We start from the raw sequence: 12,365 nt of genomic DNA on the forward strand, positions 1-12,365 counted from the left end.
GTAGGTCATAGAGAAATCAGATCTGGAACAGGACATAACTTACGTCAAACTTCATCGCTTTCCAGCTCTCCTCCTCTTATTCATTCACATAGTATCAGTTCTGGTCAGAACAAATTGTCAGCGCCAACTTTTCAGTGCAAGAAACGGGGGGTGAACCATAACGTTCTGCTGCCTAGGGCGAGATATAGAATGGTGTGTCACTATTTTTAAATGTCAAGTTGTGCTTTGCAGCAGCTGACTGCTGGTGCTGCCTGAGGCAAGAGGCTCAACTCACCTCATGGCTGTTGCACCTCATGGTTGTTGCACCCCTGTGTGTACAGGGTGTCAGGAGGGTGCTATGTGTACAGGGTGTCAGGAGGGTGCTATGTGTACAGGGTGTCAGGAGGGTGCTATGTATACAGGGTGTAAGGAGGGTGCTATGTGTAGAAGGTATCAGGAGGGTGCTATGTGTGTAGGGGTTCAAGAGGGTGCTACATGTACAGGGTGTCAGGAGGGCGCTATATGTAAAGGGTGTCAGGAGGGTGCTATGTGTACAGGGGTTCAAGAGGGTGCTATGTGTACAGGGTGTCAGGAGGGTGTTATGAGGACAGGGTGTCAGGAGGGTGCTATGTGTAGAGGGGGGCGGAGGGTGCTATATGTACAGGGTGTCAGGAGGGTGCTATGTGTACAGGGTGTCAGGAGGGTGCTATATGTACAGGGTGTCAGGAGGGTGCTATGTGTACAGGGTGTCAGGAGGGTGCTATGTGTACAAGGTATCAGGAGGGTGCTATGTGTACAGGGTGTCAGGAGGGTGCTATGTGTGCAGGGGTTCAAGAGGGTGCTACATGTACAGGGTGTCAGGAGGGCGCTATATGTAAAGGGTGTCAGGAGGGTGCTATGTGTACAGGGTGTCAGGAGGGTGCTATGTGTACAGGGGTTCAAGAGGGTGCTATGTGTACAGAGTGTCAGGAGGGTGTTATGAGGACAGGGTGTCAGGAGGGTGCTATGTGTAGAGGGGGGCGGAGGGTGCTATATGTACAGGGTGTCAGGAGGGTGCTATGTGTACAGGGTGTCAGGAGGGTGCTATATGTACAGGGTGTCAGGAGGGTGCTATGTGTACAGGGGTTCAAGAGGGTGCTATGTATAAAGGGTGTCGGGAGGGTGCTATGTGTACAGGGTGTCAGGAGGGTGCTATATGTACAGGGTGTCAGGAGGGTGCTATATGTACAGGGTGTCAGGAGGGTGCTATGTGTACAGGGGTTCAAGAGGGTGCTATGTGTAAAGGGTGTCGGGAGGGTGCTATATGTACAGGGGGGAAGGAGGGTGCTATATGTACAGGGGGGAAGGAGGGTGCTATATGTACAGCTGACAGCTCAATGAGCATTGAGGGAATAGCTTTGTTATATCCATGGGCTTTCCCTTAGTGTTTTATCAAGCCCACCAAAAATGGTGAATAGGGGTGAATATGATGTGTGATGGAGGGAGCTGCACATGTATGGCATTATTTAGGAACAGGTTACACCATGTTATGGCTTGTGCATCATATGGGGATTGTGAGTTGGGATATGTACAGGGGGTGGCATTTTCACTTTGGGTTTGAGATCTATAGCTGACGGCTAAACTAGATTTCGGGAGATTTTCATGGTGCATGCGCTCTCATCTATGGCCTTTCCATTGCTCCAATGGCTCATAGTCACTGATAGTTGGGAGGCTGCTTCATATAGCGATATCCATGAAATAGGGGTCAGATCCTTATGGCGAGTGACTACCACCTGGGCACCACCTATAGATACTTACCTGCTTGTTGTCACTGCTGCAGACAAAGACCGAAGATGGCGTCAAATGTACCAGAGTGACCTTTCTACAAATAACTCTCCTTCTCTGCAAAATCAGCAAATAAACAACAAAACTCCAGACGTGATGAGAGAAGGATCGCTGTGTAAGAGGATTTACATGTGGAGCTCAGCGCTGTGACATAACTTGTACAGTCATGTTTGTCAGGGGGATGACGCAGCTTGTGGTGTAACCACAGCAGCCGGAGCTGACACTGCTGAACATCCTCCGACCCAGGAGGACCAGATAACCCCATCCATCCACCCTGCAGATACCACTTCTTGTCATATCCATTCGTTTCTAATAGTAAATTACATTTTATTCATACATTTTCAAGACCCCGCTCCCCCCACCCATAGTAGATGCCACAGACTCTGCATCTGCCCCCCGGAGCTGCCACCCACAATATATTACATGGTGAGATCATGACGCTGTAGCTGGGGTCCCCTTTAATCCGTAGAGACTGAGAGCTCTACTTCCTCATCTGGGACACATCCAATGTATCCGCTACTTAACAGGAATTTCCTCATTTTGTATAAAATTAGTATCTTTATTGTATCACAAAAGATTCTGCAACATTTCTATATTTTTTGTTTCACTTCTTTAACCCTTTCACAATCTCAGACTATGACTGATTCCAAAGGTCACCTACAGTAGGGACCCATTGGTGTTATGGCACTGATAAAACTATAGATTTCTTGTAGGGGGGGTACATATGTTTCTGAGGGTCCTGTAGGTTTCACGGTTCTGGAAGACCTTTAGTCTTACAGATGCTAGGGGACCCATAGGTTTCATGATGCTAGGGGGACCCATAGGTTCCATGATGCTAGGGGGACCCATAGGTTTCATGATGCTAGGGGGACCCATAGGTTCCATGATGCTAGGGGGACCCATAGGTTTCATGATGCTAGGGGGACCCATAGGTTTCATGATGCTAGGGGACCCATAGGTTTCATGATGCTAGGGGACCCATAGGTTTCATGATGCTAGGGGACCCATAGGTTTCATGATGCTAGGGGGACCCATAGGTTTCATGATGCTAGGGGACCCATAGTTTTTATGATGCTTGGGGACCCATAGGTTTCATAATGCTTGGGATCACATAGGTTCCATGATGCTAGGGGACCCATAGGTTTCATGATGCTAGGGGGACCCATAGGTTTCATGATGCTAGGGGGACCCATAGGTTCCATGATGCTAGGGGACCCATAGGTTTCATGATGCTAGGGGGACCCATAGGTTTCATGATGCTAGGGGGACCCATAGGTTCCATGATGCTAGGGGACCCATAGGTTTCATGATGCTAGGGGACCCATAGGTTTCATGATGCTAGGGGAACCCATAGGTTTCATGATGCTAGGGGGACCCATAGGTTTCATGATGCTTGGGGACCCATAGGTTTCATAATGCTTGGGATCACATAGGTTCCATGATGCTAGGGGACCCATAGGTTTCATGATGCTAGGGGACCCATAGGTTTCATGATGCTAGGGGGACCCATAGGTTCCATGATGCTAGGGGACCCATAGGTTTCATGATGCTAGGGGGACCCATAGGTTTCATGATGCTAGGGGGACCCATAGGTTCCATGATGCTAGGGGACCCATAGGTTTCATGATGCTAGGGGACCCATAGGTTTCATGATGCTAGGGGAACCCATAGGTTTCATGATGCTAGGGGGACCCATAGGTTTCATGATGCTTGGGGACCCATAGGTTTCATAATGCTTGGGATCACATAGGTTCCATGATGCTAGGGGACCCATAGGTTTCATGATGCTAGGGGGACCCATAGGTTTCATGATGCTAGGGGGACCCATAGGTTCCATGATGCTAGGGGACCCATATGTTTCATGATGCTAGGGGGACCCATAGGTTTCATGATGCTAGGGGGACCCATAGGTTTCATGATGCTAGGGGGACCCATAGGTTCCATGATGCTAGGGGACCCATAGGTTTCATGATGCTAGGGGGACCCATAGGTTTCATGATGCTAGGGGGACCCATAGGTTCCATGATGCTAGGGGGACCCATAGGTTTCATGATGCTAGGGGACCCATAGGTTTCATGATGCTAGGGGACCCATAGGTTTCATGATGCTAGGGGGACCCATAGGTTTCATGATGCTAGGGGGACCCATAGGTTTCATGATGCTAGGGGGACCCATAGGTTCCATGATGCTAGGGGGACCCATAGGTTTCATGATGCTAGGGGACCCATAGGTTTCATGATGCTAGGGGGACCCATAGGTTTCATGATGCTTGGGGACCCATAGTTTTTATGATGCTTGGGGACCCATAGGTTTCATGATGCTTGGAGGCATATAGGTTTCATAATGCTATGCTTCCAAAGGACCAATTGGATTTCAAGATTCTGTAGGACCCATACATTTCACGGCGGCTCAGTGGTAAGCACTACGGCTTTGCAGCGCCGGGGTCCTGGGTTCAAATCCCATCCAGGTCAATATCTACAAAGAGTTTGTATGTTCTCTCCGTGTTTGTGTGGGTTACCTCCGGGTCCTCCGGTTTCCTCCCACACTCCAAAACATATTGGTAGGTTGATTAAATTGTGAGCCCCATTGGGGACAAGGACTGATTTGGCAAGTTCTGTGCAACTCTGGTAATCTGTATGCGCTATATAAATAAAGAATTATTACTAAACTTGGAGACCCATAGGTTTCACTCTACGGTTCTGGAGTAGGGGTAGGTTTCACAGTTCTGAAGGACACAAAGCTTTAACAGCTCTGGGGACTATGTACATTTTATAGTTCTGCATGGTCCTTGTTAAACTTGCATGTACCTTGGTGTCAGCGGTTTAGGGGGCTCAGCTTATTTTTTGGAGCTGTTCCAATATGAAAAGGCGTTGTTCAAACCTGAAATTGCTTTTCACTCAAAATCCAGAGCTGAGTTTCCTGCACATTGTGTCGGCAGCTTTGGCCACTGGGAACGTCTGTGTCCCTGAAACATTATTACTCTGTTTACTTTGTAGAAACCAAGGAAGAAGTGAAAAAAGCCAGCTCAGGTATTTTCCAAGTGACATGACCCAGGAGCAGGGTGCAGCACCTGGCGCAGAGCGACGACCGATCCTGCCGACTCAACATAAAGACACAACGTGCTGATACAAAGCCGCCACCAGTACAAAACATACAGCGGGAGGGCTGGGGGTGTCATAGACTGACCCTGGAGGGGGGAAATCCATACTGAAGGTATGAGGTGTGCAAATAAAGATGCCAAAATATACCTAAAGCACACCATATAGTGCTGACATAACACTGCCATAAAATGCCCAAATCGTACTGCACAGTGCCGCCATAATACGCCATACAATAGACATACCGCACCATGTAATCCTGACATAACACTGCCATACAATGTCCATAGCACAGCATATAGTACTGACATAACACTGCCATACAATGTCCATAGCACAGCATATAGTACTGACATAACACTGCCATACAATGTCCATAGCACAGCATATAGTACTGACATAATACTGCCATACAATGTCCATAGCACAGCATATAGTACTGACATAACACTGCCATACAATGTCCATAGCACAGCATATAGTACTGACATAACACTGCCATACAATGTCCATAGCACAGCATATAGTACTGACATAACACTGCCATACAATGTCCATAGCACAGCATATAGTACTGACATAACACTGCCATACAATGTCCATAGCACAGCATATAGTACTGACATAACACTGCCATACAATGTCCATAGCACAGCATATAGTACTGACATAACACTGCCATACAATGTCCATAGCACAGCATATAGTACTGACATAACACTGCCATACAATGTCCATAGCACAGCATATAGTACTGACATAACACTGCCATACAATGTCCATAGCACAGCATATAGTACTGACATAACACTGCCATACAATGTCCATAGCACAGCATATAGTACTGACATAATACTGCCATACAATGTCCATAGCACAGCATATAGTACTGACATAACACTGCCATACAATGTCCATAGCACAGCATATAGTACTGACATAATACTGCCATACAATGTCCATAGCATAGCATATAGTACTGACATAATACTGCCATACAATGCCCAAGCCCCAACACATAGTGCAGAATACTGCCAAGCTACGCCACATGGTGCTGACATAATACTGCTATATAATGCCCAAATCACAGGATTCCCTGTAACAGGTAAAGCACATCCTAAAATGCCATCACAACGCCTGTATACATTGTCCAAACCCCAGCATCTAGTTCTGGCTGATACAGAGATTGCCCCATTCTGCCATATAATACCCAAACCACACAATATTGTGCTGAAATAATACTGAGCTCATGATATACCACCATACAATACACCATTGCACAGCACATGGGCCCAAAAAGGTCATAAGCTGATGAGGGGGCCCCCTATTTTAGGTGGTGGAGGCCCGGGAGCAGGGGCCCTATTAACCACCCTTATAAGTCAGCCCTGTGACACGCGAGACATTTGACCAGCAGTGAGCTGAGTTGCATCATGTCTGAGACATCTGCAAAACATTTCAGCACTAATCAAATTTTCTTGCAAGTGTCACGTTTCTATCACCCAAGGGATCACATGAGCCACGGATCACATCCCTGCACAGTCATTAGGCTGGAGATGTTCACTTTATGGTGGACATGCAGTGCCTCTAGTGACCAGTAGGTGGCGTGTAGCTGTCCTCTGTAACTTAAAGGGATGGATTGTTTGATAATAACACTGGGGCATTATATATCTATACACTGTATCCATATAATACTGCAATATAGCTCATAGAGTAATAACCGGAGGTTCCTCATTCATGGTTCACATTCTGCTGCTGCTTACACAGGGAATCTTGTGCTTTTCCTGTTGTATTCCCTCCAGTTCTAACATTTGGCAGGAAAAGTCTTATTTTCTGAGCAGCTGCATATGGCGAAAAATGTGCAAATGTTTCAGTCTAAATGTCCCTTTTATTTTCCTAAACAGTCAGTTCTATAACAACCACTGATGTCCTTAAAGGGATTATGTCCCTGCAAGAATATAACTACTATAATACTGCCCCCTATGTACAAGAATATAACTACTATAATACTGCCCCCTATGTACAAGAATATAACTACTATAATACTGCCCCCTATGTACAAGAATATAACTACTATAATACTGCCCCTATGTACAAGAATATAACTACTATAATACTGCCCCTATGTACAAGAATATAACTACTATAATACTGCCCCTATGTACAAGAATATAACTACTATAATACTGCCCCTATGTACAATAATATAACTACTATAATACTGCCCCCTATGTACAGGAATATAACTACTATAATACGGCCCCTATGTACAAGAATATAACTACTATAATACTGCCCCCTATGTACAAGAATATAACTACTATAATACTGCCCCCTATGTACAAGAATATAACTACTATAATACTGCCCCCTATGTACAAGAATATAACTACTATAATACTGCCCCCTATGTACAAGAATATAACTACTATAATACTGCCCCTATGTACAATAATATAACTACTATAATACTGCCCCCTATGTACAGGAATATAACTACTATAATACGGCCCCTATGTACAAGAATATAACTACTATAATACTGCCCCCTATGTACAAGAATATAACTACTATAATACTGCCCCCTATGTACAAGAATATAACTACTATAATACTGCCCCCTATGTATAAGAATATAACTACTATAATACTGCCCCCTATGTACAAGAATATAACTACTATAATACTGCCCCTATGTACAAGAATATAACTACTATAATACTGCCCCTATGTACAAGAATATAACTACTATAATACTGCCCCTATGTACAATAATATAACTACTATAATACTGCCCCCTATGTACAAGAATATAACTACTATAATACTGCCCCTATGTACAAGAATATAACTACTATAATACTGCCCCCTATGTACAATAATATAACTACTATAATACTGCCCCCTATGTACAAGAATATAACTACTATAATACGGCCCCTATGTACAAGAATATAACTACTATAATACTGCCCCCTATGTACAAGAATATAACTACTATAATACTGCCCCCCTATGTACAAGAATATAACTACTATAATACTGCCCCCTATGTACAAGAATATAACTACTATAATACTGCCCCTATGTACAAGAATATAACTACTATAATACTGCCCCCTATGTACAAGAATATAACTACTATAATACTGCCCCCTATGTACAATAATATAACTACTATAATACTGCCCCCTATGTACAAGAATATAACTACTATAATACTGCCCCTATGTACAAGAATATAACTACTATAATACTGCCCCCTATGTACAATAATATAACTACTATAATACTGCCCCCTATGTACAAGAATATAACTACTATAATACTGCCTCCTATGTACAAGAATATAACTACTATAATACTGTTCCCTATGTACAAGAATATAACTACTATAATACTGCCCCTATGTACAAGAATATAACTACTATAATACTGCCCCCTATGTACAAGAATATAACTACTATAATACTGCCCCCTATGTACAAGAATATAACTACTATAATACTGCCCCCTATGTACAAGAATATAACTACTATAATACTGCCCCTTATGTACAAGAATATAACTACTATAATACTGCCACCTATGTACAAGAATATAACTACTATAATACTGCCCCCTATGTACAAGAATATAACTACTATAATACTGCCTCCCATGTACAAGAATATAACTACTATAATACTGCCCCCTATGTACAAGAATATAACTACTATAATACTGCCCCCTATGTACAAGGATATAACTACTATAATACTGCCCCCTATGTACAAGGATATAACTACTATAATACTGCCCCCTATGTACAAGAATATAATTACTATAATACTGCCCCCTATGTACAATTATATAACTACTATAATACTGCCCCCTATGTACAAGAATATAACTACTATAATACTGCACCCTATGTACAAGAATATAACTACTATAATACTGCCCCCTATGTACAAGAATATAACTACTATAATACTGTCCCCTATGTACAAGAATATAACTACTATAATACTGCCCCCTATGTACAAGAATATAACTTCTATAATACTGCCCCCTATGTACATGAATATAACTACTATAATACTGCCCCCTATGTACAAGAATATAACTACTATAATACTGCCCCCTATGTACAAGAATATAACTTCTATAATACTGCCCCCTATGTACAAGAATATAACTACTATAATACTGCCCCCTATGTACAAGAATATAACTACTATAATACTGCACCCTATGTACAAGAATATAACTACTATAATACTGCCCCCTATGTACAAGAATATAACTACTATAATACTGCACCCTATGTACAAGAATATAACTACTATAATACTGCCCCCTATGTACAAAAATATAACTACTATAATACTGCCCCCTATGTACAAGAATATAACTTCTATAATACTGCCCCCTATGTACAAGAATATAACTACTATAATACTGCCCTCTATGTACAAGAATATAACTACTATAATACTGTCCCCTATGTACAAGAATATAACTACTATAATACTGCCCCCTATGTACAAGAATATAACTTCTATAATACTGCCCCCTATGTACAAGAATATAACTACTATAATACTTCCCCTATGTACAAGAATATAACTACTATAATACTGCCCCCTATGTACAAGAATATAACTACTATAATACTGTCCCCTATGTACAAGAATATAACTACTATAATACTGACCCCTATGTACAAGAATATAACTACTATAATACTGCCCCCTATGTACAAGAATATAACTCCTATAATACTTCCCCTATGTACAAGAATATAACTACTATAATACTGCCCCCTATGTACAAGAATATAACTACTATAATACTGCCCCCTATGTACAGGAATATAACTACTATAATACTGCCCCCTATGTACAGGAATATAACTACTATAATACTGCTCCCTATGTACAGGAATATAACTACTATAATACTGCCCCTATGTACAGGAATATAACTACTATAATACTGCCCCCTATGTACAAGAATATAACTACTATAATACTTCCCCTATGTACAAGAATATAACTACTATAATACTGCCGCCTATGTACAAGGATATAACTACTATAATACTGCCCTCTATGTACAGGAATATAATTACTATAATACTGCCCCCTATGTACAAGAATATAACTACTATAATACTGCCCCCTACGTACAAGACTATAACTACTATAATACTGCTCCCTATGTACAAGGATATAACTACTATAATACTGCCCCCTATGTACAAGAATCTAACTACTATAATACTGCCTCCTATGTACAAGTATATAACTACTATAATACTGCCCCCTATGTACAAGAATATAACTACTATAATACTGCCCCCTATGTACAGGAATATAACTACTATAATACTGCCCCCTATGTACAAGAATATAACTACTATAATACTGCCCCTTATGTACAAGAATATAACTACTATAATACTGCCCCTTATGTACAAGAATATAACTACTATAATACTGCCCCCTATGTACAAGAATATAACTACTATAATACTGCCCCCTATGTACAAGAATATAACTACTATAATACTGCCCCCTATGTACAAGAATATAACTACTATAATACTGCCCCCCTATGTACAAGAATATAACTACTATAATACTGCCCCCTATGTACAAGAATATAACTACTATAATACTGCCCCCTATGTACAGGAATATAACTACTGCAATACTGCCCCCTATGTACAAGAATATAACTACTATAATACTGCCCCCTATGTACAAGACTATAACTACTATAATACTGCCCCCTATGTACAATAATATAACTACTAGAATACGACCACATTGGTGATATGAATGTACATGTCCCTTTAAGTGACGTTTAGCTGAATAATCAGGACCTGGTGATGTGTACAGGTAAATTCCTGGAGTGGGTAGATTCTTGTGTACAGTGAAGCTGATGTCATAGTTGTGACCTGGCGTCTATGTTGGTGCCTGTAGTAAACCTCTCCCTACAATAACACCGCCCTCCCGTGCACTGACGATATAGGGACTGATACATCAATATGTCAACAAGCCAGTGCAGCGCCCGGAGACGCGTTTCTATAAATATCCACCTCCTCCCATATACAATGTGGACTCTGTGCGGTATTATGGTCACACGGCTCTTGCTTTACAGATATTTAGGGCTTAAATTGGATCATGGGACAGGGACGAAGAGCAAACCCAGTCCCCTGCACTGATACAGAACAGCCCCCTCCTACCGAGCCCTAATATACACACTGACCCCAATGAGAGACCCTAACAGTCCTTAATCGATTGTAGTGTGTCCTAACACTGCTTAGTGTATGTTGTTAGTAGCAGCAGGACTGTGAAAAATCTATACTGCTGGATTTTAGGAGCACGCCATCACACTGCTGTGCTCTGAGCACTGTGCATGGAACTGTGCTCCTAGCCCATCCCATCTGCTCTAGAAGTATCCAACCAGAAGCCGGCAACAATTTCCTCTGGTAACAAAGGGCAAGACCTGTCCAACAGCTCAATTCACAGAACTAAGAGCACAGCAGTGTGATGGCATGCTCATAAAATCCAGCAATATAGATTTTTTCACAGTCCTGCTGCTACTAACAACATACACAAAGGTATGATTACTAAGACTGGTATGATTACAAATGGTGGTATGATTACAAATCTCTCCAGGTATTATACCTAACTCTGCAGTCTGCATGGTCATGTCTGCTGACAGGTTCCCTTTAATTAGGCTTTTTTTTCCAGTGTAATTATTCTTCAGTAATCTCTAGTGTAATAAAATATTATCTATGTGTCAGATGTCTCGGACTGGCGGGGGTACAGGAGAATCGGGAGCAGTGGGTGCAGGATCATGCAGAGGTCATAGGTCACTGCTGTCACGCACCCGTCAGCTGTGCAGCGAGTGATCTCCGGGGTGATTGTTCTACAGCCGGGAGATTCTAAGAATCCGCTGTCACACCTGGAAACCCGACTCCTTCTACCGGGTGAAGGACGAGAACAGGGAACATTCCTGGAGACAAACATATGTGACGTGTGCAACCACAACATAGGGGCACATTTACTTACCCGGCCCATTCGCGATCCAGCGGCGCGTTCTCTGCACAGGATTCGGGTCCGGCTGGGATTTAAGAAGGTAGTTCCTCCGCCGTCCACCAGGTGGCGCTGCTGCGCCGAAAATAATCTTAACGCCCCGGAATGCACCATCCCATAGCAGGTGAAGGTGAGCGCTTCCCAAGCGACACATTTCGGTTTTTAAATGCGGCGGTTTTTCCGAATACGTCGGGTTTTCGTTCGGCCACGCCCCCCGATTTCTGTCGCGCGCATGCCGGCCCCGCTGCGCCACAATCCGATCGCGTGCGACACAATCCCGGGGCAATTCATGTACAAGCGGCGCAAATCGGAAATATTCGGGTAACACGTCGGGAAAACGCGAATCGGGCCGTTAGTAAATGACCCCCATAGTGTC

The sequence above is a fragment of the Engystomops pustulosus genome, chromosome 9 (genome assembly GCF_040894005.1).
Source record: "Engystomops pustulosus chromosome 9, aEngPut4.maternal, whole genome shotgun sequence".
Lineage (NCBI taxonomy): Eukaryota > Metazoa > Chordata > Amphibia > Anura > Leptodactylidae > Engystomops > Engystomops pustulosus.